At 50.0% G+C, this 26377-nt stretch overlaps 1 protein-coding gene across 2 annotated transcripts in view; it reads right to left on the bottom strand.

Moving 5' to 3' along the window:
* The window catches only part of PSD2 (pleckstrin and Sec7 domain containing 2), a 70766-nt gene extending 45895 nt beyond the window's left edge, over positions 1-24871 (bottom strand). The window contains exon 1 of one of the 2 annotated variants that reach the window (XM_065690691.1): positions 24855-24871. The gene's annotated coding sequence lies outside the window, so the exon portion shown is untranslated. Of the gene's footprint in view, positions 1-8025; positions 8050-24854 lie in introns of those variants that run through there. The other variant, XM_065690692.1, reaches the window with a different exon arrangement.
* Between the last annotated feature and the right edge of the window lie 1506 nt (positions 24872-26377).

Raw genomic sequence — 26377 nt, 5'->3', positions numbered from 1 at the left:
GAAATGCCTTGCACCAGATCTTGTGACAAGGCTACAGAGGAGTTGCTATCCCAGACCGCAGTATGTCATTTTGCCCCTTAGCAGGCTTTCTTTAAAGCACGGAGCTCTCAAAGCTTTTCTCTTGCTCCTTAGATTCATTGCATTTAGGCATTGGACAATAACTTTAGGAACTGAAGTATTACATCCTGGACTGAGTTTTCACTGATGCAGAGAGGCCAGAGGGGTCTGCCAGAAATAAGTGTGTTGTAAAGATGAAATAAAGGTTCAGGAGATGAAAGCCGTTCAGCCTGGTTCATCGGGTGACCCAATGACACAGTGGCACAGGAGGAGAGGCACTTGGGCTTGCTATGAGAGCATGCAGCCTGAGACAATGGTGCAAGCTGCGCATCCTATGGCTGACACTGGGAATCTGACTTTTATAGCATGCAAAATTAAAGGTACAGGGCCACTAAGGTGCACTCATTACAGTCTGCTGTTACCTGGAGAGCAATGGGTTCCCTACCATTCTGCTTGCGCTTGCAGAAAGCATGAAGGTTAAAGCACAAGTTTCTGCTACAGGATCATTCCCTACATCTACCAGGAGGTGCTGTAATTTGTGGCCACTTCTCTCCTGGTAATAGTAACACATCTGCATTTTAGGTGTTGCTATCACACTGTGATTGTGCTGTGATGCTGCACATCCAGGTCTCCTGTGTTTCACCTGGAGCTGTTACTCTGCTGCTGGTCCCCAGGCACCTCTGCTCCAACACTCCCACCAGGCACTCAACTCTCCCCCTTCTTCAATACAAAAATGAAAGAACTGCAGAGGAATCATGGAGAATACCAGAGCTCCTAGTGGCAAAAGCAGGCAGCTCCAAAAGCTTGGGATAAAAATCTCTTGCTCTTTTAGGACAGTGCTACGATTTGGGGGTGAGGGATAATGACCATCCTAGTGTCCCATGCCTTACACTGCCAGGTACTATGCCAGAGGCAGGTCCTTGCATCAAACACCCTTACACAGTGCATGGTGTGGACACTGGGAAACAGCTGCAGGAGTAGGCACCATCCCAGACAGAAGTCGTACAAGACAGGCTCCATGGCTGCAGTGGTCATGGGTGCTGTACCAGGGGCTTGCAGCCACCTGTGAAGAACAGCCCACAGCAAGGACCACCCAAGGAAGGGTAGGGAGAGGGTACAAATAAGAAGGTCATGCTTTATTATAAAGCATAAAAGTATATAGTTTATAAAGGGTTAATAAACAATGAGCAGAGGCTTTTGTCTCCTGGCAGACAGGCGCTTCTGAGCACCTCAGAAATACTGCCTGTAACACAGGGTGAGCTGCAAATGCTCATCACCTGCCTTAATCCTTTCAAAACAGCTCCTAATTAGATGGAGCCTAAAACCAAGGGCTGGCCTGACAGACAGGCAGGCTGCTTTTCTGTTCTGAAAGACAGTTGCCAGCTCTCCTATTCTGCACTGCTGGGATCAAGACATCCCAGGTGAGAGCATCCATGTGCCTCAGCTCCTGACAGGCTTCTTGGCTGGGATAAGCCTGCTGGTTTAATGACAAGTAGGGACAGCAGGACTCAAGAAGGAAGGGTTCAATTCTCAGGGTCAGAAGGAGCAGAGACCAGGTCACACAGCACTCCAAAGTCAAGGCAAGGGGGTGGCTGAGGGTTTCTCAGCCCAACATCCCATCTTGGTTCAGGGAATCAGGCCAGACGGGGACCAGGAACACTCTATTTCTACTGCCATGTGTGCGACAGGCTCTGGGTGGCTGTCTGGGATGAAGACAGCCAGGCAGATCTAGGCAGGGGTCAAGGCAGCACGGGGCCAGCCAGGCTGTCCCTCTGCACATCCATCCAGCAAAGGTCACAACAATGCCATGGTCCAACAGTGCCATGCACCCACCATACCTAGGAAGGAGCTATCAAAGGGAACTGCATCAGCTGCTGCAGCAAATTAATTCTCTCTGCTTCTGAGAGGAAAACAATCCCTGTGGTTATCTGCTGCCTCAGTTTCCACACCTAAGCAATAGAGAAAGCTGCCTCCTGGGACCTGGGAAGAAAGTGAGCTTTAATGGTAAGAGAATACCAAGGGGCCTGGATGAAGACCTTTGAAAGGACACAGGATGCCCTTTCCACTCCCAGCTGCAGGCACCCAGCTCCTACTGCAGCAAGCTCAGGGCTCTGGTGAGGGGTGGCTAGAATAGCTGCCCTTGCCTGGTGTTGCTAACTTATGAGATGAAACCTAAATACTCATTACAACAGCACTTGGCTAAAACTCCATCTTCAATTACAAAAATAATTTCATTTTTTATGAGTCTGAAGCCTTTGGGGCCTCATAATCTAATTAAATAAAGCTTCCTCACTTTCCTTTCGCCTGCTCCCCTCGCTTCTGTGGTACCAGCAAAGACAAATATGTGGTTTTAATTTAGCAGAATCCCCTGCATTGTGTATCCCCTTCTGGCCAGAAACCACCTCTGCTCCTCACCATGCCCGTGAGCTGCTTGGGCAGGCTGTGTCCATAGCTCGGTTGCTTTTGCTCCTAGAGCATGCCTGAAATACCAGGGTCTCAGTCTGTCTCCATCCACTTCCACTGCCTGGGTACCCAGTGCCCTTTTGAGGGCCAAACATGCAGAGCTTGGCAGGAGCAGAGCCCCACGTCAGGGGAACTCTGCCTTGGGAGCCTCATGCATCTCATCCAGCTCTGCAGGATTCATCCGCTGGGAAGCACAGTGGGAAAAAGTGGCTGCTTCAGGACATGCAATAGGGGAAGGCTGCAGTGAACTGGAGAAGGTGCAGTCTCCTTCTGTATGTGACCAACATCAAGTGGCCATGCATACAGTGGACAGAGGCCTCTGCACAGGGCTTGCTGTGGAGGATGCTACTGTCAGCCCTGCTTCGCATAGAGCAGCACATGGATGTTCCTCTGAGCTGGCCTCTACCCATCCAGCTCCAGGGAGGTGGGGAAGGTACCACAGGGAGCTCCCTCTCCATTTCCATGAGGCTCTTTCCCGGAACCATGTGTAATTTTTTGGAAAAATTGTTCATTGCCCAAAAATTGCAATTTTAGCTCAGCTGAATCGCACCTACATTTGTGTGCTCTTGTGCTGAGGCCACAGAAGAGCTGGATTTAAGAGTCCCCAAAGTGTTAAGCAGAGAAAAGGTCACAAGAATGGAGCTCTATGCTTTGACTTCGGAGCAAATACAGATAACCAAAACTGGAAACCAAAGTAGAATCCCCTCCATTTAGTTTGTTATTACAGCACCTCCCTACAAACTTCCCAGTTTTTAAGCATTTAAAAGAAAAAAATATTTGGGTCAAATTTGTTTTTTTTCATATCAAGAAAATAACAGAGATACAAGTGACACAGAGAGGAGAAGAACTGAGAGAGGCAGCTGAGCTCACATCAATTGCTCTGGGGGTTTCACTATGGGTTGGTGAACCGTAACTGTATCAGTCACCTGGGTCTCATGTAAGTTTTCCTGCTTGATGCAGATCAGGAGAGCTCAGAGGAACATGTTCCAGCCCCCAAAATGGGAGCAGCACTGAGATTTACTCTCTTAATGCAGACCTTCAGATTTTGTCTGTTGAGGGAGCATTCACATTACAGAGCCACAAAAAGGCCACAGAGAGATGAGGAGCTCAGCTGCACTGCCTGGAAGGGGGACGCAGGATGCGAAGTGACTGCACAAGGCACCAAATCCAGCTGTAAGCCTCCTCTCAGTTGAGAAAACACTTCATGCAGAAGATCGCAGAGTGGTCCTGTCCCCAACATGCTCCCTGCCACCCTCACAACATGCTTAAAGCTCCAGCAGGAGATACAAAACCAGTGGACTACAGTTCTGCCATAGTAGGGCCTTGGGAGAGGATCCTAGGAACCAAGCCATGTCCCATGCTGTATAGGGAGGCAGAAAACCCTGGGATGAATCCCTTGCTCATCATGCTTGAAAGGAAACATTCCTGAGCCCTCAAGGCTTTCTCTCAAGGCAAAGAGCAACAACAGGGCATCCCACCAACATTACCTTTATTGAGAGCTCCTTAGGACACCTCAGAGAAGACTAGGACCTAGGAGGAGATGAAGCAAGGCCCTTCAAGAATGGTTCACATACCACAGAGCTCAAAAACCATGAGGCAAGGGTGTGGGGAGATGAGAAGGAGGAAGAGGAAGGAGGGGAGGACACGTAAGCAGTGGTGGTGAAGAGGTAGGTGACAAATCATGCGCCCAGAGCCAGGCTGAAGCCCAGAGCCCAGAAAAAGCATGGAAAGCACAAGAAGGGGCTCGGGTTCAGCTGCACTGTCTCCATTCAGGCTGCCTGCAGCTCCTTAAGTTCTCTGGCCCTGCCTGGTGCAAGTGAGGGAGCACTGGGGCTGCTCCAGTGACAGGAGCAGTGTTTGCTCTACATAAGGAATCACTAGTGTCCCTACCTGGGACTTGAACAGAGCTAGGTGCTGCCCAGGGTCAGGAAAGCCAGGTTATGGACTGCAGAGAAGGACTTCCCTGAGCATCTCAGCCACTCATCTCCTGGAGCTCCTGCAGGAAGACAAAGGGACAGCAGTGAGGATGAAGGGTGAGGTGGTTACTGTCCAGATGGGACAGGTGCCTCTCCAGCAGTGAGCCTGTCAGCCACCTCCCAGGGGTAACAGTGGAGGGAGCCAGAACTGAGCCTGTCCCTCTCGCCTGTGATTCCTGCACGATAAATGCCACAGAGAAGCACCTTGAGCCTCATGGCACAACTCCTTTGGACCCATCTGACCACTGAGGGCCTAGATGCACTGAGCCTCATATGGATCCTGTCCCAGCACATCCCTGGGAAAAGCCTCTCCCTGCGGAAAGGGCAAGGAGGGCATTTTCACCCTCAGCCAATCTGGCAAGATGTCTCCACAACAAAGACTGTTGTCAAGTAGCAGAGCAAGCAGCAACCTCAAGAGATGTGGCCATTTGGAGCAGATCACCCACTCCAGGAACTCCAGTGTCCAAGCAGACTTTTCCCTGAGCAGGAATCACTCAGCCCATAGCCAGCACTTTGGTGGCAGTAGCAGCAGCTCCCTCCCAGGCCTGAGAGCATCCTTCTGGCAACACCATCAACCTGTGGCAGTCAGCAGGGCCACACACAGATGTCTGAGCTGAGCAGGCCTTTCCATTTCCTTCTAGCAGTCAACACCAACTCCAGCTCTGGGCAGAACCACCAACACCACATGGGGCAACTCCACGGGTGGAGAAGGCACTCCAGACTTGAGAGAAGACTTCACTTCAGTCCCTTTAACGCAGTGGACGGACATTCTCAGCACTGTGTGCCTTGTGATGGGCATAGCACATAAAAATCACAGCATGGGCTGAAGCTTGTGGCAACACTGGATGGAGGGATCTTCATCAGTGGAAAAACTCATGGAGGAAGGGGACAAAAAGGTGTTGTTATGATAGGACAAGGGAAGAGGAGGAATGGGGCTATAGGTTAAAGTCAGAAAGAGCAATACAGGGTATTACAGCATGTGAGCAGTGCTAGTGGGGAGAGCGGAAAGCCAAGACACCTGTAAAGGCTTCACACATAGAGCTGGATGCAACCATAAAGAGAAATAAGACAAATATCTCCTGCTGAGCATTAAACATTCACCTGCACGTGAAGAGCCATGTAAAGGGTCATGTAACGAGGACACCAAAGGGGGCTTTGTTTCAGTGACCCTGTAGGTGGGGTCTGAAAGCATGTCCTCATGTTGGACACCACAGATGCTGGTGGAAAGCTGCTCAACTCCCTCTTGCCATGCAGCTCTAACGAGTGGCCTCAGCACCCTCACTCCATGGATATGGAGTGCTTCCCACTGTACCTGCAAACAAGACCAAACCATCTGGGTGCTGAACTGGCCTAGTGGCCAGAGAAAGGGGGTTGCTGTCAGAGCTCCTGTATCCTCTGCCCAACACTGCTGCTGTCACATTGGCAAAGTCACTTGACCAACCAAAGCCTCAGTTTCCCCAGAGGATAATACAGCCATGTCCTAGGGTGAACTGGAGGATGATAGTGCACGGAGACAGGAGGAAACTCAGTACTAACTCAGAACTATCTGGCTTCCAGCCTCATGGGAATCTCCAGGGAAAACCACCCACCTCAACTACACTTGTGCCTAACTTTTAGGGGGAAAGAAGAGACAAAATGAGAACCATCCATTTTGTGAATCAGCCATCTCCCCGACTTCCCCTCTGGGCTCGGCCACCTACTTTCAGACTTTATCCATTGTTAGCTTGGACTTGGACTGGAAAAATCATGTTAAAGAAAATCCTAGCTGAATCCCACCCTTTGGAGCAGTTGCAATGGACAATTTGATGAGAGCATGGGGATTTGGCATATTTTTAATACAAAAATACCTAATGATAATACACTACACTACTGGCTAAAAACATTATCTACTGGCATGGGGGGAATTTAAGCCATAATACCAGCTACTGTAGTGCAGGCCTGGAACTCCATGCAAATATTACCCTGATCCAACAGCTACAAAGCTCTGTTTATCCTAGTAATTAATTCTCTCTTATGCTTAGCGATACAATTAGAGAAACCCTGCCATTCTGATGGGCTTGTTTCCACCAGTGCCTTCTCCTGTATTTACATCCTCACAATAGGCTTGGTCTTACAGAAAAAGGGTGAAATTGCATTTATGGAGACAATGCCACATGCACTTCCCAAAGCATTTTATAGGTGTAAAGTTAGGCTCCAAATTGCACATTTATTGTGTGAGCACACAATGAGCTCAGATTAAATATTGACTAAAGCCAGCCTAACAACCCAAAATAATGAAGATGAGCACAATAGTGTGATTTACTCCCAGCTGCTAGAGAAATCCACATCTGTAACGTATAACATGCCCTTCCCGCAGATAGATTCTTTGTATTCTAGCTAGCCTTAAGCAGGAAAATTTTATTCTTATAAATTATGGATTTTCTTTCCCAACTGCCAACACATTCATATGACCAGTTGCAAAGGAAACAAATACGATAACAAAAAAATACATGCTATTTCCTTGACACAGGGATGAGCAGGTGAACAGCTTCTTGTATGCTCAAAGTTACGGCAGGAAAATGGAAGAAAAACATGGCTAAAACCAGAGAACCCTTTCCCTTTTGTCCCCCAAGATGCTGGAGCCAGCAGGGAGGTGTGGGCATGGCAGGTATCCTTTGGAAAGTACTCCCAGCCCTGGCTGTGCTCAGGAAACTCTGTCCTTCTCACGCCTTCCTCCTCCCCAGACTTGTAGAAGAAATTCAGGGAGACACAGATGCTAATATAACAATTACTGTAATAACACAGTGCTGAACGGGGGCAACGCACACCCTCCACAGCAGCTCGACCTCTAAATCCTCTAATATGGAACTGCTTCCTTGAAGATTAAAAGAAATTGTAACCTAGCACAGACAAAAAGACACAGGAGGCAAGGCAGGATCTCAGTCGGTGGTGAAGCCCCACTCCAGTCCAGATGCAGTCATATCACTTCAGCTTCTCTGTACCATCTCCATGACAACCATGTAATTTGGATGCAATAACCACTGCCGAATTGATCTTTAAATGTAGCTTTGTTATAAAACATAATACTGAACATGTCAGGCTCAGGATAAAGAAGACGAGCCCCCTACCAGTGAGCACTGGGATTTAAGAGCCCCCCCCGCCCCCTTTAATTTTCAGCTGCCGAAACCAGTTTTGCTGTTTCAATCACTGCGTGGTTGAGCAGATTTTAAAAGCAGTAACAGCAACACCATCGGTGTGTGTGTGCGCAGCATGCTGTAGTGTAACATCTCCGACGAGACGCCACACTGAGAGCTGGAAAAATGTGTCAATGTATATCCAGAGAACGGGCATCTTTCCCCATGCACGCGCATGCACGCACACACACACACACACGTACCAGGGATATTCAGTCTCTAGCAACTGAAGCATGCAGCTGATGCATCGAATAATCCCGATAAGAACCAAACCCACTATAACGGAGCAAAATCGGATGGGGGGGATCAAGGCACCGCATGACAATGAGCGCGGGGGAGCTCACATCTGCACTTACCCCAGCAATGAACTGTGTGGTTTTTTAGGTCCCTTCACAAACGCAGCTCCCTTTTCTCTTCAACAATCCATGCAAAATAATCTGCAGTCCCACCGATGGAGGAGTGGCCCCGTCCCTCCCCCTCCGCCGCCTTCCTGGACCTCCCTGCTACTGGCTTCCTTCTCCCTTCCCTCCCTCTCTCCCGCTGGCGATGGTTACACCTCCCAGCCTTCCCCCAAGGTGTCAAGGGACTGCCGGGGATCCAGCACGCAGGGTGGGAGGGGACAGGGAGAAGGGGAGGAGGCAAGGAGTGATGGTGAATGGACCCAGTGAAAGGATGGAATAAAGCCCTTGCTGGAGAAGCCCCCGGAGAGCACACGGCAGGAGCAGCCCTGCTGCTTGGCTGGGAGACTCCACTTGAGGCTCAGGCTGTGCAGGAGCTGCCAACAGTTTTCCCAGGGGTGCTGGGGTTTGTCACCCCACATGCGCCTGCAAAGCACTGGGAACACGTCTGCATCCTTCCAGGAAAACACTGCCCTCCAAGCTGAGGCTGAAGTTTTGGGTTGAAATCTTGCCATGTACTCACGCTGTTGTTAACAAATGATGCACTTCCATACACAGATGTACAGCACTGGAAATGCTTCAAGGACTCACCTTGGTGCAGACCCCAGCACTGCAGTTTGGCTTGCTCTGTGCCTCTGGGCACTCCCACCTGCTGCAGCCCCATCCCATCGCATCTTTTCCTATAACACCCCATAGCATCCCATCCCATCCTCACTTCTAATAGCTTGCAGGGAACCAAGGGCTTAACTCAGGGTAATGCAGAAAGAGCAGTCCCAGGCTAGACCTTTCAGCTGAGGAAGAAGGGTTTGGTGTCTGCCCCAGACACATGTTCCAAGACAGCCAATGGATTCCTGATTCCCTGGAGAAAAGCTCTCCCTAGATCTCTGTGCTTCTTGGAAAGCTTGTTCCAGAGGATGCACACTGCTGACTGAGCAGACAAATCCCCAGCATCCCAAATGAAAAATATTACAATGTATAGCCATTAGATGAAATAATGTCCTGGAGCAGCTCAGCAGAACACGGCCGTATATTCTTACAGAAGGGATACCCCACAGCACAGCACAGCACACAGGGTTGTTTGCCAGGGATAGTATCGGTAATGAACCATGTAATGAGCCACCCTGCAGCTATACTCAGGAGTTATCCAACAAATGCAAGTGTGAATGAAGGTTACTGTGCTGAGGAGACACATGAAACGGATCTCGTGCCCATGGATAAGGGCAGTGAGAAGCTGGACAGATCCCGGTGTGGGACTGGATTGACCTCCCTTGGGATTCCGTCCTCTGAGAGATAGGATTCACCTTACACCATCATAAAAGCCTGCCCTGCTCCTCTCTCTGATCAATTCTAATGTATTTGTAATCAACCAGCTATCAGGTTAGGGTGCTTTAACAACAACAACAACAAAAATAAAAAGCATGATCAATATTCATCAGTCCATTGTGCTGTTCAGGTCTGAAGGCAAGTAACAAAATCCAATTTCTGCACAGCCAGTCCTAGGAAATGACATTTTGCAGCATGAGAAAATGAGGTTCTCGTTTCTAAGAATACCTCCACTAGTGGGTTCCAAATAACTGGGTTATCAATCATTCTGCTCCTGGGAATGAGTGGATCAACAGCTGGATTCAGGGAGAAACCTCCTCTCACTCCTGGAGCAGGGTGGTGGTGCTGTCCTTATCACTTATGAGACACTCCTGACAGTAGTACTGAGATTGTTGCTGTGTTGCTGGTAGATCTGTGTTAGGTGCCCTGTGTACATAACATTTTGCATTGTTTTAATTAAGAAAGCTCTTAAACAATAGCAAGTTTGGACAAGCATTTTAACTGCCTGGCTGTGCATGTGAATGCCACCTGCGACAGGAGTGCTCTGGGGAAGCAGCCTAAGGAAAGGCCACCCTTCCTCCATAGCAACACCAGGGGAGCCAACCCCTCAAGCCCCTAGCAGATGAAAGCATGAAGATTCAGCAAGGAACTGCAGACACCAGAATCAACACTGCAACAGGCATGAAAGTTCATCAGCTACACTATGCAGACCATGGAAAAACACTCCAGTTAAGCTGATGGGAGACACCTGGAAAAAGATGGGAGCTTGTGGTCCTGTTCATGGTCATGTACTCCCGTGCGGTGCACTGACAACCTAAGCTGCAAGGCTGCTCCAACCCTGGCTCTGCTCCCCCTTTATTCTGTGTGGAGAAGCCAGAACCACTTATCCTACAACCCCACAGGGTTTATTGACTTCACCTTACAATTTTACAAGTGCCTTAATTGCAGCTTAGTGCCTGTTTGAAATGCTCAGCCCTGTTACAAGCAGTTTTCCAACCATGCCCTGCTCACGGTACTTAGTGTGGCACAAGGACACTCCTGGGTGCTGCTCAGCCTTCTCCTCATTTTCCCTACGAAAACATCGCAAGCGTTCTCATGCATTCAGGAATGATTTTGCTTCTGTGTCTTCCCACGGATGTTTTTCTTAGGAAATCCCTTGGAATTCCCAGCTGGGACTCACTCACTTCCAGCACAAGTCACTTTGATGGAACCCAGAATTAGGAGAAAGCTCTACAAGGACTTTGCTGCATGCTCTTCGAAGGTAGTGAGGGAAGGGGCACGTTGAGGTGAATAACAGTCCCTGAAGAAGGCACAATCATTCTAAGCCTTTGTCTGCATTTCTCTTGACACTTAACACTTAAATTGTCTCTCTGTTCTGGATAATGGCTGTCCGGAAAAGTCTGCCCTGGAGCTGAGCTGACTGCAAGATGTGAAAATGGTGGTTCACATCAGTGGCACCAGGGCTGGTGGGGAGATGGCTCCTCGTGGCTATTCTGGGGGCTGGAGAGCTGAGATTTGTTCCTCTCACCCTCGGTGGCTGGATGACAGAAATGGTGCTTTAAAAAGAACAATGAGAAAAAGGGTGCATGCAAAGAGCTCCTTTGAGCCCTGAGGCAGGAGGGCAGCCAGCAGGTTTGTAAGCCTGGGGAGATGGAAACGGGAGAGGATCAGGAGAGTCTCTCAGGAGAGGGTCCAAGGAAAGCACACACCTTTGTGCCTGTGTGCATCAGTGCACGTGAGTGTGTGCACTTGGAGAGGCCCCACAGAGGGCAACGCTTTGCTGGACTGCGGCTGAAGCCTCAGACACCGAGCATGAGACCCAAAGCTGGCTCCTCTTCTCCATTCACATTGGTTCCTGCTCTACAGTGCCTTGTTCTGGGGTGGCTCATGGTTGGTGTGAGATCACAGAGCCACGGGGGGACCAAGGTGCCATGATGGTTCAGGAGGTGGTGGGAGAGAGATGCTAGGAAGGGGGAATTGCCAGAGCCTCTGCTTTAACAGCCAGCTGGAAACTCTGGCCTGTAAGGTTTGGAAAGCCCAGACGCAATGTGTGCTCCAGGAAAGAAGCTGCCGTTTATGTACAGAAAAAGGCCTCCCAGCCAGAAGGTGGTATTGCTTATGGCAGGTACTGCCAGATCCGGAGGCCATGGCCCACACTGGCAGCTGCTCCTGCAGGAGGATGAGGAGGGGAACAAAGTGTCCTTGGAGACAAGACATGGTCAGAAAGCCCACACCAAGCATTTCTGCACCAGAGCAGGCTGTTGTCCAAGTAACAGGCACAAGGGAAGACAGCCAAGCACCTCACCCTGAGACAGACTCCCCATCAGTTCATTAGCTCATGGGGAAAATGACTCTACTCCCAATCCCCGGACTTGCATCTAAACTCAATGTCTGGTGTCACCCTGCAACCATTGGCTCTTCTGAGATGACAAAGCCCAGCTAACTGCAAACATTTTTCCCCTAGGAGTTTTTTACTGCATAGACTGTGACCAATTCTCCCTATAACCTCCTCCTGGATATACATTCAAGAGGAACTTGCTTAGTGGCTCCATAGGAGCCTGTTTTTCTACATCATGGTTCATTCTTTGAGTTCCTTGATAACTTTCTGGGTGCTGGGCCACAACTCACACTTGACTACCAGCCTGGCCAGTGCCCATCACAGCCACCACGATCTCCAGTGCCCTCTGGGAGCCCTGAGACAACACTGTGCACAGCACGAATCTCCTGTGCGAGCACTGGTCACCCCATGCAAAAGAAATCTTGATGTGCTCTGGAGACTTTTGATCCTCTGCCCAGTGCAGGCATTTCTGCCTGGGAAACCCCAGCCTGGAATATGGGAGACATCATTCCTGGCGCTTCAGGTTTTGGCAGAAAGCAAGACTGATGCTGCTGGATGATCACGCTCTATCTTCCTGCATGTCAACTTCCAGTTGAGTCACTGTCCTCCAAAACACCATCTTCTCTCTGCTCGTTCCTGAGTGTATGTATTTGCATTTCTCCTCCTGAGAGCCCATCAGTGACATAAATCAGCTCCCCAAGCAGACCTGACCACTCGCAGCTTGCAACTTGTCCTCATTCTCCTAGCTTTTAGTGTATGACAACTGTACCCTTGGCAAACTCTGGGAGGTCCAGCAGGGACTCTGCTGTTCTTCTGGCTACAAGGGGTCTGCAGCATCCCTCCCATCTTTCGTTACATCCCAGCACAATGAGTCTCCCCTCTCTACTATTCATCATCTCACCTAAACCAACATCACCCTATTTTGTCTGACTAACTTGAGGTGCAAATACACCTTTTCCCAGAGCCCCAGGTACAAACACACATGAAGTATCAACACCCTGAAAGGATTTCTCTGCCACGTCTCATTAAACAGTTCAATGTGGTTTTATCCTAGTCCCAGATATGTACAAACATTTCAGTTTACCAGCTGCCATTTAACATGCTGCCTGGTTACTACTGGAGCAAGCAGCTTTCCATCATCTCTGTAAGATATGAACCCATCAGACTGCTTTTCTCCAGAGCTACGTATCTTTGGCTGGACACTTTTTTGCAGTATCAGAGCAGACTTTTACCACCTTCATCTAAAAGCAACACACAGCATTTCTTTTCTTCCTGAAATATAAGCATATAAATGCACACACACTCTCTTACAGTCCTCAGCACTAGTAAACATCATTTTCATTGACTGCTCTCTCACATGAGCCCTCCAGGTCTCTGCAGAACATAACACTTAATTCATAGCTTTTGTTGCCAAATCCCTTCTTTTTCTATTTGGGTTTTTTTATTACCGTTATTATTTCTGCTTTCTCCTCCTTAGCAATGATAGATTCGTATCTAAGAATACCTTTGATGACTGCAAAGCTGTGTGCATGCTGTGGAGGAGACAGCATCTATCAAAGTTTTCTTAAACAACCCTCACTCATAATACACATTATTTTATCTCCGGTTTTCCTCCATTTCTTACTTGCAAATGTTCTCAACTTAGGAAAATTGACCACTTCAAAGTGCCTGCATATGTATTATCAATTGAGGGTTACATTCTGCTCATAACAAATGCAATTAGGTCATTTAAGTAACCATTAATTCTGAGTTCAGGAATCAATTCACCTTTATCTATCAGACTGAGGTCTGATAAAGAATTACACCAAATTCACTGCAATGCTTTTGGTAACAGAAAATTATCATCTGTCATTTTTAGAAACTCTGGGGCTGTGTTATTGGCAGCAGCACGAATCCTTCAGCATCTATCCCTGAGGCTGAAAAGCTGTTCTGGGAACATGGATTTGCTTTCACTTTGTTATGAAGCTGTTTAGGGAAGCTATTATTTGTCCAGCCCCCTAGCTCAATCTGGTAGTCTGCAGGGATACATCTGCGCTGGGGCAGATCAACTTGAGCCTAAATGGAAGAGCAGCCCTTGGCTGTGCATTAGGACAACCATGTGGTCACTGTCACAGGAAAGGCCAGTGATTTGGAGGCAGAAAGGATCTGTTAGCAAATCCATTCACTACACTCAAAGGAAAGCAACTTCCAGAGATGTCCACAGTCCCACTGCTGTTGTCTGTGGTTATTCCTAAGGCACTTTCTGCCCCATTGCCATCCCAGGGAGGCAAAGTTCTGCTGCATCTCCAGTGGAACAGTGGAACCTCCCAAGCTCACCACGGTCTCTCCATCGGGGGATGTGACAGGCAGAGCATGGCTTTCTCCTGACACTGCTTGGCTCTTAGATTCCTATGAAGGTCCAGCCTCCAGCTCTCTGCCCTGCCAGTCCTGGGTGACTAGGGTGTCCTGTGATTCAGGCCTGTGTCACTGTGTCCGAGTACCACTAGGATGTACTATTTACTTTAGTAAATGAGATTTCTGATGTCTGTTTATTGCCCAGGCAAACAGCATTGATGTATGGGACAACTGCACAATCTCCTTTCTACCTACTTCCCTGTATTTCAACCTCAGATGTCTGTAAGGGTGTTTACCAATAACTTTGTTCATACAAATCTACAGAGCTCATTGTTTGCTGTGACAGCCAAATCTGATTCATGGTTCAGAGGAGTCACCTTTCTCCTTTAACCACAGGTATTTGCCAGGTCATAGAATCATAAAGGTCTACCCCAGCTAAGGGCTCCTGCCAGCCCCAGCACTCCACTGAGCCAGGGGAAGGGGATTAAAGACAAACCTGATTTACTTTACATTTCTATATAAAGAATATAAATATTTTCTATAAATATTGAAATGCACATCTGAATGATCTGATGTTTCACTTAAGCTCAAGAGTTAGGGCCTGGCTGGGACACATGTGGAACAGACACACAGAGAGCATGGGGCTTCCACATCTGGGAAGGTGCTAGGTTGCAGTGGGACAATTAGCAATGATGAGGCTTGCAGCTACAGGAGCCTCTGAGAGGATGATCCCAGCATCTTCTCTGCTCTGAGTGTCCCTGGGTTGCTAAAGTGGAGTCAATAAAAGGACATTTTGGGGTGCTGATGGAGAGATGACACAGATACCAATGAATTACCATTAGCTACGGGTGCCCTGAGGACTACTGTAGCTGTAGCATTTAATCTTGTTGAAATGACCACTGGAACTGGGACAGGAAGCACGAAGCTGCATGGCTGAAGCCATTACAGACACCAAATACCACTGCAGCTAATGGCAGTGGAAGGGGCAAAGAACAAATTATTCAGTGGCTGGACTGAGAGATTAAACCAATACATTTTCTGATAAAGCAATTAGTTGTAGCACGATGTTTCATCTCTTTTGAGCTAGAAGTCAGAGGAAGATAGTGATCTTCTGCAAGTAGGGAGATGGGGAGCAGTTAAACAATTTAGGAAAAAATCAATTTCAGTAAACTCTCAGAATAAGAGCATTTGCAATGAAGAGCTACAACTGTGACCTTTCTGACGTGATTTTTTCCCCGTGTGAAACTCCCGCGGGAAGCTGTGAACTGGCTGAGCTGACAAAATGTGTCTCATCTGCAAAGAAACTTTCTTTTAATTGCATTTCTCCCCATTCCTTTCACTTCCAGATATTTTGCTTACCTTCTAGGGGAGCTGGAGTTCTGTAAAGCATAGGGAAGGGGCAATTCACTATAAGGGGACTAGGAAGGAAGCTAAGATAGGTCTGGAAAGGCTGTGACTGTCCCTCATGCATTAACACATCTGCTGTTGCCATCACAGATGGCATCAAGGGCACAGCCATAATCAGTCTTCCTTTCTTCATCCTTCCAACCATTCATAGGTAATCTCACTGGAGTTCATGTTCCTCAGAAATCTCCATCACAGGATACACTCCCATGGAGCTGGCATCCCTGGGGCTACTCTGCACCATGAGCAGAGGATGGGAACTGTGTTTTCAATAGGAGAGTTTATCATTCCTCAGCCACGGGTTGGTATGGGACTGGGATGCAGTCAAGTAGTTCCTCACCCTGCACTACCTTTTAACTCAACTTCCATTTCCTAAACCACTGCTGATGCCTGTTTAAATAATCATTACCCCCACAACCACGCTGAGTGCCAGCTTTTGCTGGGCCTCATGCAGCAGATTTGGAGCTTTTGAAAGGATTCTGAGCTTAAGAAGTGGCTCTGGGTGTTCACCACATTTTACTGGCTGTTTTTGCCCATGCACACACAAACACAGCCCCTACGTGCACATGTGCTCTCTTCCATGTGAGTTGCCTACGTGAACACTTGCCATCAGGTCTTCCGAGCCACAGCACATCTTTAATCAGTCAGATAATTCAATCACTCCTCTCAGACCTGCTCCACACAGTCGTCATTTACAAGCATCAAAGCTTCTCTGTCAAAAACCACACAGGCTGGGGGTTCATTCAGGCATCACGGTTTCAGGGGGTGCAGAGGAAAAGAACTAATGGGATGGATTAAATGAACTTCTTACAAACAGTTCTGAAGCTACCAGCCAAGCATCCTCAGCAATGAATGATGGCACAAGGGCAACTCAGGCATCTGCAGGATTTGTAAGGCATTTGCAAAATCTCACTCTTAAATTGCGGAGTGGGGAGAATTAAGGAGGGAAGTGCCAGATGAAGCTTCTTCCCTGAGATGCTCAAAGCCACTGAATGGGATTTAGATGCCTGGTTCCCATTAAAATTAATGGAAATTGGGTGCCCAGACCTACAGGCAGCTTTCAAAAGCTTCATCTCCATTTATAATTAATGTTCCCAAGAGAGTGACTAAATATGTATACAATAGGTCATGTTATATGCAAAACCGAAGAGGTGCCTATTGGTGGTCAGGGACCTAGAGAAGGACAGTCTGATGGGGTAGGTGTCAGGTTCAACCCACGCTGTCCCTTGTTTAAATCTCTTCTACTTGCAAAGCTCCAGAAGCTCCCATTAGATGAGCAGCTGGGGTGGCAGCTCCAGCGATGATGATGGCACAATAGAGCAAACTGAAATGGCAGCTTTACAGCTTTCCTGGGTTCTTTCCTCTCCCTCCCCACAGCTCTGACTTCCTTCACCTCTGCAAATCTCCATTTCCAGTAGGAAAATGAACATTATCACTGCAGGAGGAGTGCAGTGGAGCTTAATCCATGAACGCTCCTCTGCCTTGGTCAAAGATGCCACAGATGGCAGATGCCAAGTAAAAGACTGATGCTAATCTGCCTCCAGGCCTTAGCAAAGCGGTAGCTGGCTCTGTACCACTGCATTTGCTATGTAGCAATGGAGTGATTCAGCGAACAATGCTGGTGGGGTGAACCCTGACAGCATCTATGATCTGGGGTTTATGATCTGGGATGAAAGCTTTGCAGTCCTGCAGGGGAAGTCCAAAGTCCTCTCCTGGTTTATTTGTTCTCAGAGGAAACTCTTCCTCAGCTAGGCTATGCCTTAAGCCTTGCCCCAGCTGATCCATTGGCAGTACCAAGGGGAAAGAAGGCATCATTCTGCTCTGACACTATGGCCAGTCTGCTTGACATGGGATATTCACTGTTCCATGGCTTTGTTCCCAATTAAAACAATCAGCTTGGCAAAACAAGAATTAAAATTGAAGGCTTAGAGCTGTTGTCCCCAGACACGATGTCACAGAAGCATCGAGGACACATAAAGAATAAAACAGCTGCATTTTCCTTCTGACTACCTGTTTAATTAAACAACAGCTGGGTGCAGGCTTTTGAGACAGCAGAAGGATCCCAAGGCAGAGGAGATCAGGCAATTCACATGATGCAAGGATGTAAACGCTTCCCACCACTGCCAGCAGAAATCTGCTCCATCACTGAACTCATCACTGCAAAGGGTCTCTTAAATTTTGCTGATTTAACCCCAGAATCAAGTGTGTACCCCAATTCACAGTCAATTCACTCCCCATCGTGCACAAGAGATAGGGGTCAGAAGCAGGGATTTTAGGAGCAGGTTGGAGAAGCCTCTGCTGGCAGCCAACTATGTAAGAACTGGTCCTGTCTTGGACTAGGCCACCTCTCAAAGCTCCTGCCAGCCCAGCAGATCTATCACTTGTTGACATACGTGTAGGAGAGAGTCAGCAGGTCTGTGCTTTCCTATCATGTAGTCCCAGGGACAAGGTAAGCTTTCCCATCTGGAGATCCCTCTGGGCTTGGCCATGGAAGCAGGGCTGTGAGCTCTGGCAGAACATCTTTGCCTTGCTGCCAAGGAGCCAAGCCTGAACCCCCTGACGTGTGTGTGGTTATGAAGACAACACTGGCACCAAGGACTCACACAGCTCAACCCCAGCAATGCACTTCTCAGGCCCTGAGCCACTGACCCAACCGTCATCCCTAGCCACAGATGTGACCCCCCTTGCCTCCTCTGAGCAGCACCCATGCTGGGAACGCAACCCTGCTCCCAGCGAGAGCTGTGCAGGCTGCTGCACTGTCAAACTGCCCTAGATTGGAGCAAAGAAGCTCCTTTCTGAAGGAAGATAATTGCTCTATTTTAAAACTAGGTGGTTCAAGGAGAAAAACACCGGCAAAAGGGCCTGATGCTCTGAGCTTGGGGTGGGAAACAGGAGGTGTGCAGGGCAGAACTGCACAGCTGCTTTGCTGGATGGTCAAAGTGCTGGATGAAGAACATGAGTTGGGCTGCGACTGTACCCCCAGCCCAGCCAAGTCTCCTCCCCAGGCAGGAGAGGTGGGTGCCCCTTCTCAGGATACTGAGCTGGAGACTGGGCATCCTTAAAAGCCAGAGGGGAAAAGCTCCTGGTGGAACAGAGCTGCTGCCTCCTCTCACCTATGCCCCCTCTACCCACAAGTTCTGATTTTGTGGCCGTAAAGGAGGCCCCCAGAGCATCCTGTTAGTCCAGCAGCACTCCACAGGCTGGTCCAAGAACCAGTGCTGTGAAGCAGCCACAAAGGGGAACAGCTCCTGCCACGGGGACAGCTCGCAAGAGAGCTTCTCTAGAGAAAACAGTTGCTGCTTTGGCAAAGCAAAGACCAACAAACTAGAGCAGACAACAACAGAGTCATTAATAAGGCCAAGCCTGGCATCTTCCTGGGCTCCCTGCACCACTGTGATCAGTGGTTTCACCGAGCAGGCACAGAAGAGAGCTCTTCAGCAGAGTTTTGTCTTTGCTGCTTAAAATTCAATAGCTCCACTTCCAAGCAGGCAGGAAAGAAACAGTTTTTGTACGTTAACAGCCCGCCCCCCTCGTCCCCATTTGTATGGGGGAAGCTCTCTGGTTTGAACTTGGCAGGGAAGGACACAGAGGCCGCAAGGATGTGTCAGCTGCTTCCTAGCCCTGCTGGACCTGCACTGGCCCTGGCAGAGACAGGTTCTGTTTCAACATCGCCTGGCTGGAGGGCAGAGAGACGTATTTGACCTGCTTGAGTGAGTCCAGAGGAGGCCATGGAGATGCTGCGAGGGCTGGAGCAGCTCTGCTCTGGAGCCAGGCTGAGAGAGCTGGGCTGGGGCAGCCTGGAGAAGAGAAGGCTCCTGAAGGGGAGACCTGAGAGCAGCTCCAGTGCCTAAAGGGGCTGCAGGAAACCTGGAGAGGGGCTTGGGACAAGGGCCTGTAGGGACAGGCCAAGGGGAATGGCTTTAACCTGCCCGAGGGGAGACTGAGATGGGATCTTAGGATCTTAGGCCAGATTGGATGGGGCTTGGAGCAAGCTGCTCCAGTGGAAGGTGTCCCTGCCCGTGGCAGGGGGTTGGAGCTGAATGAGCCTTAAGGTCCCTTCCAACCCAAACCAGCCTGGGATTCTGTGATTCGGTGCTCCAGCAACCCGGGTCCCACCACGGATGCCTCTGAGCAGCTCCCAGCTTCCCCCAGGGCAGGCACTCTTGCTGCAGAGCCATGGCACTGGCAGTGTCTGTTGCAGGACTGGCCTCATACGTCCACACAGAGAAAACATGCGTGTGGTGAGCAAAGCCGCACTTGCTTCAGGCAGCATCTCAAGACAATGATGTAAACCCCATTGCTGGGGGACCCTGTGACCTGTAAACACTGGTGGGAGCCCTCAGCTGAGCCCTCGTATGGGAGCTGAATATTATTTATGTAAAATTTTGCTTTAAACCCAAGCCTGGCTGCCTGCCTCATCCGAGAGCTACTCACTGTCATTTTAGGTCAGAGTTAAGGTTACTAAGAACACACATGATGCATTTTCTCTCACAGACAGCCGAGACTCCTCTTTCGCACAATGAGCGCCCAGAATCAGTATGAGGATGCCATAAGTGCCCTGCAAAGCTTTTTTCACCTTAAAATAGTGATGCAGTTGAGAATCCACAGCTGTAACTTAGCACATTTGTCTGGGAGAAAAGAAGTCTTTGGTCCTTGCTTGTGTAACCCCACCTCAGCTGCCAACCCGCAACAACACTGTTGGGTTGGCCAAGCTTAGAGACCTGGCTTCTGTCCCAGAGAGCTGGGGGCATTGCCCCGGAACAGTCACCTCCATCACTCTGATATGCTGCAGAGCCAACTGGATCATTGATGGACCAGGCACAGATGAGCAGTAAGAAGGGTTTGGGGCTGACTCACTGGAGCCAGAGAACATGCCATTCACACAGGTAAGGTGTCCTTCTGGAGAGCTGGCAACAGCAAGGGCTGCAAAGAACAGGGAGACCAAGGGGAGTGTTTGCTGCTCCTGAGCCCTGAGCACCCTCCTGGCAGCACAGCTTCAAAGGGAGGAATGAAACATGGGAACAAGTGACCTGGTCTGGGCATTGATATTGCACTCAGTGAGGGACGTGACTGCCTTGCACAGATATAAGGGACCTTCTGCTTTCAGGTCTTTTCTTCCAGCCATCCCGCTCCCTCCCTGTGGTCTGCAGCATCTCCAACCAGCTCTCCCACTGCAGCAATTCATCCCATGCTCCTTATCTTGGCCACACAAAATCTCAGTCCTATGTCTCTCTGGACAGGGCTTGAGAACTCTCCAAAGCTAACGAAGCAGGTCCAGCCCCTCATTAACTCACAGGGCCTGTCCCCTTTGATTAGGTTGTGCTGACTCTGCTCACACATCACACTTGCTGCTCTAGATGCAGGGACACTGGGGCATTTCCAGCTGGGACACAGACAAAAGGAGGAGATAGAAGAGCCTTGGTTACCACCGGAGCAATTCAGGACAAATAATTAGAGGCTTTCATGGCTAATTGGATCGGTACTGTCAATCCAGGACAGGAGATGCCTTAACCCACACACACTGCCTGCCTGAGATTGCTAAGCAGGCCATAAATAAAGTGCAGCACTGGTCCAAAGCTCATTGGCCTTCTGTTTCCAGCCTTTGTGTTCTCTTCCCAGCACAGCACAGTGTACCTGGCAGGGGAGTTCAGCTCCCTTGCCTTTTTCCATGACCACAGCCTTGCAGCCATGCCAGGACACTTGAAGTCCACCTCCGGCAGCTCGCAGACACTTTACATGTGCAGACCTCAGTATGTCACAGCTACCTTAAACAAGAAGCTGCTGTCTTCAAACTAAAGTCAAAGGGTAAACAAACTAGTGGTTAAGAAGAGAGAATGCCAGAGATCAGGATCAGCACGGGCTGGCAAGCCAAAGACAAGGCATTTGCAGAGGAAGGCTTGAGAGTTGGAAGCCAGTTCCCTGCAGTACTGAGGCTTCAACCCGCCTCTTGTTTTTAGCTACAGGACAAGGCTTCAATTCCATCCCCAACTTACTCTCAGCCCTGAAAGTCCTTCTTCCCTCCTCTGATTCAGACATCTCTCCCACATCCTGGATGTGCTGGCACTTGAAGACAAGACATGCAAACAAGGGCAACCACCTCCTTATGACTGCCAGCCAGCACAAGGACATCCAGACCCTTACAGCAAGCTGGAAGCCTGACCCTTTCCTCTGAGGTCCTTCAGAATCTCATCACCCTAAAGGAGGCGGGCTCAGACCCATGCACTGGGCCACAGGGCCAACATCTTGTCTGTAAGACTGATTGCTATCGAGTACCAAGTGCTTCCTCCAGGAATCACATCAAAGGGAAGCAGCTTATACTGCTTGGGACCACAACCTGCAGATCTCCTACCTCTGCCATGGGAAAGCCAGGCACAGGACGTGTATAAAGGCAAAGTCACAGGAAAGGACAGTTCAACTCTCTGGGCCAGGCAAAAATAGATTAACCTACTTGAAAGTAGGACAACATCACTAAAGAGTAGGACATCTGGTCACTACAGCAGGAGCAGCAAATACAGAGGAGGCAGCTTGTCCATGCACATGTCTAACCTGACAGGAGACAGCTCAGCACAGACATGTACCATGTTCAGGTGAGCAGCTGGGACGAGCGGTCCCCAGTCAAAGCTGAGCAGCTCTCCATCGCTCTGAGATGACTGCTAGACTTGCTGCTGACAGGCAGTGTACCTGCCTACCAGAAGCAATATCCTGCCCAGGAGCCTGTGGGATGTGTGTGCCCAAACCTAGCAGATTCACCTGATCTACTAAACCCAAGAGGGAAAACATGAGAAGGCTCCCGATGTGCCTGACTGCTCAAGTGCCGGACCAAGTCTAATGCTTGTAAACTGCTTCTGAAGCTCCCTGCTGCTGAGGCCACCTCCTCCACTGGCTCAAGCTCATCTACCTCTGCTTGACTCCTTGCACCTCAGCATCTTTCCCCCAGCCAGGTTTTCAGCCCATTGGCAGAGCATTGTTCAGAGAGGATGTGATAAAAAAGTGAGTAAGGATCATCACTGAGCTTGCATTAGCATCTTCAAAAGCTGCACAGCCCAACAGCCAGCCAGCAGGCTGCAGCTAAGCCAGGCATGAGGGGTCTTTCAACAGGAAGCAAGGAAGTAAATGCCACAGACAGCACTCACCTCAGAGGAGCCTCGCTCTGTCTGCAGAGAGGAGTTAATGCCTTGTCACTCACCAGCTGCTCCAGGGCCCAGTTTCTTACCCAGCCTTGGCAGGACAGGCAGTTTTCTTGGCTTAGAACCCTGTGCTGGAACGGAAACCCGGAGCACCAGGTCTCAGGACACCATTCAAAACCCTGTTCCTTGTTGTTGCTGCTCTCAAAGGAGGGAGCAGGAAACCATCCAGGTCCCTTTGCAGAATGCTTTCAGCCCCTCCAGAGAACAGTCTCTCTGCTGGGTATGGTTTTTCTTAGACTAAGACCGGCAATACGCAGCCTTGGGGCAGCCATGAACTCAGGTATGAGCCCTGGCAGCTGAGCCCACCCTGAGAAAAGCCATCAAGATCGTTTCACAAGTATCCCCACATCAGCTTCCTTTTAACCTCAGAGTTATCATCGCCCACAATGTCCCTCTAACTGCCTGGCATTGAATCCAGCTGCCCAGGCACTCACTCTGGGCTAAGGGACTTGCACACCTACAAAAGACGAAGCTGAGAGGCGGGGAGAGGTTTCTCTGGTCTTTGCTAGGGCTGCTATAGTGGCTGCTCACTAGCGCTTGCCTTCAGGAAGGACCAGGCATTTGGGGCAGGAGGAGTTACCACATTGCGCATCAGGCAGGGCAGATTCAGGCAGCTGTCCAGGCGAGTGATCTGCACTGCTGGATGCAGAAAGCCCATCACCATGGGGTGACAGGAAGCACCGGGGCAGAAGCGACCACCATCTCCAGCCCAGCGCTGTCCGAGTCCTGTTCCAGTGCCGGCGGTGGCGATGGGCCTCACAGCAGTGAAATTCACTTTGCCGACAGCAGGGTGCAGGCTGACGCCGTCTCTGAGCTGCGCAAGCTGAGTGCAGGTGCACAAGCTGCCTGCTCGAAGGCCACCCCATCACTCACCAGCTCTGCCAGCCCGGGCAACAGCCCCAGCGCTGCCGCCTCCCTCACGCTGAACCCAGAAGCTCTTTCTCCCTCTTCATGCCACACGGATGCCGGTTATTGCTGGGCAGAAAGAACCAGAGGTACTCGCTTTGGGACAGAGATTTTTTACTCCAGTCTCTCATTCTACACAAAGGAATCACCTCAAACCCACCAACAGGAATTTATTTCTGAACATGTGATAAACATTTTCCTTTACTTAAAAACAAAGTTATTTCAGAAAAGCAACTTTATTTAGCAAAAATTCTGCTAGGTTTAAACCCGGCCTCTATCTCCCCCAGATAGGAGAAAGGTGAAAGCTGATGCACTCTAATCAACAGGCAAGGTCCGCTTGCCTCCTACGAGCACTACCCAGGAGGACTGACAGTGAACTTGAAGCTGAATACATTTAACAGCACCTAGAAGACCGGTGCTCGTAGCAAGATCTCTCTGTCCCACCCAGACAACTTTGCCAAGAGGTTACAAACCGTGCGTGCCAAGAAAAGCCTGAAACCGTCACAGTGCAATTCTTGTCCATCAGACCAAGGTGACCTGCGAGAGAGCTTGAATGGGGCTGTCCATGTCACACCTTTTTAATTCTGCTTCTCAGCATTCCTCTGTGTTGGGAATTACAGCACACCCAGCGCCTCCGCCCATGTTCGAGCAAAGGAGCACTCGCTTAGAGCCTGGCCAGGATGCTGCTTCTCTGGTTCATGTCTTACAGAGCACTGGATGGTGGTTGAAAGGATGTTTCTGCCACTCATTTGAGCCTGCTCCATTACACAGAAGAAAGCTGGAGAGGCACTGGACAAGGAAGCAGCTGGCCAGGAACCAGGCAGCAGAAAAACCCTTGCAGCAAACCCTCTGCCAGGCCTCAGACGCTCCAAAATCCACACATTAACTTCTTCCCTGAACAGACTGAGAAGCATCACAGCCCTCTGAGACAGCACACCACCGCTGAAGCTCCCGGTGCTCCTTCCAGGAGGCTCTCCAGGGAAAGACAGCCTCCTTTAAACCCAGCAGAAGGAATCATCTCCAAGTCATCTGAAGCAACAGGGTTTGTGAGAGGAACGGTGTTCCTTGGGGGTGCTCACACCAGCTTGGGGCACTGCTTGGCTTGCACAGAGATGTGCGTGCATCAGCCCAAGCACCTCCCACATCCTACAGCCGATACACAGAGACACCCCATTTCTCCAGCACAGGGGATAACACCCCTCTGGGGGGGATTTGGGGGATGAATCAACCCCCTGACCCCACTGTTCCCACACCTAGAGATGCTTTTCCCGGTGCGGGGTCATGCTCGCACTCACCTCTGTCCTCCTTGCCCTGCCCACCTCCGCTTCCACGCCCCTGCCGCTCCAGGCCACGCGTGCAGCCATAGGGAATCCGCTTCCGCTCTGTGCACCCACCGGGACGCCGGTAACCGGCCCCGCTACCGGGCGCAGTGTTGGGCTCTGGTCGGCAGGGGGCGGCAAAGGGGCTCCGCGACAGCAGCCGTCCGCCTTTGCCGCCCTCTGCCGGCCGAAGCTCAGTACTGCGGCCTGCCTCGGGGTCGGGGTCCCGCCTTCATCCCGCATCATCCTTTGGGATGCAGGGGTGCTAACAGACAGGATCCCACCCATCCCGGGAGGTTGTGGTGCCACCAGGTACTGAACCCGGCATAGGAGGGGATGCAGCTGCCAGGGAGCCTTTGGATAAGGGAAGGGCGATGTGGGTGATGACATAAAAGGCACCATGAATGACACCTCCACACCTCACAAGGAAACCTCTAAAGTGGGAAGAAAGAGGTCATAGAATCATAGAACCAGAATCAACTAGTCTGGAAAAGAACTTTGAGGTCATCAAGCCCAACCTTTACCCCAGGGCTGCCATGTCCACCACTAAACCATGTCACTAAAGCCAAGACAAGGAGGAAGAGCTCAGCATCAGCAAGATGGTGTTAACCTGGATTGAGGTCTTTGGAGGGTTTCAGATCAGGGAGATCATGCCGAAGAGAGGCATTTCAGTTATCAGCCCATTCACCCTCCTGGGGACACGGAAGCGGGGGTCTTACTTGGCTCACTGGGGACAAGCAATTGGTGCGGTCCTTCCCTTGTTCATTGACCTTTACCCCAAATTCTGCTAGTTTTGATGTGGTCGTTAATGGCAATGTAAAACTGTGGACTCCTTTAAACATCAGACTGCCCCAGAGAGGTGTCCAGGCAAGTGGAAAAGCCTTACTCTGCATGTAATTCTTCCCAGATGACAGCTCCTCCCCTCTTCATTACCCTTCTTCTGTGCCCCCGCCCATATGGGCCATGTTTTCCTTTCTCTGGGTGCCCTTCTCACCCACCCTATGGCAATGGGAAGTGCTCCTGGAAACACAGGACTCCTTGTCCCAGTCATCTTGAACTGGGGCCCGGGCAGGTTAACAATGAGGTTCAAAAGTTTCTTCCAACTGGAGGGACCTGAGAGCCAAAAGGCTCCTGCTGGCAGATCGGCACAGGAGCAGCGCTTGTTTCCCCTAGTTTGATGGGAAGCCGTAAACAGCAGCTGTCTGTCTCAGTGACTTCAGGAACCTTTTGCCACCCAGAGCTGGCTTTTCTGGGCTGAAAACTCAGGGAATGTGACCTGGCTTTCCCAGGGCACAAAGCCAGGTACCCCAGGGGATGTGCTAGAGGTCAGAGATGCTGTTCATAGGTAATTCTTCCCTTCTGTAAATTCATGGCAGATCCCAGCTTGACCCTGAGGTGAGCAGACCCATCCCACCTGCTGGGCACAGCACTGGTCCCTGGTTTCTGCCCCACATTGCCCAGTTCTGACCCATGTTTTCAGTGCAACCTTCTCCCATCCC

Source organism: Lathamus discolor, chromosome 10 (genome assembly GCF_037157495.1).
Source record: "Lathamus discolor isolate bLatDis1 chromosome 10, bLatDis1.hap1, whole genome shotgun sequence".
NCBI classification, from domain to species: domain Eukaryota; kingdom Metazoa; phylum Chordata; class Aves; order Psittaciformes; family Psittacidae; genus Lathamus; species Lathamus discolor.
The sequence above is the reverse complement of the archived record's forward strand: the minus strand, read 5'-3'. Positions and strand labels throughout refer to the sequence as shown.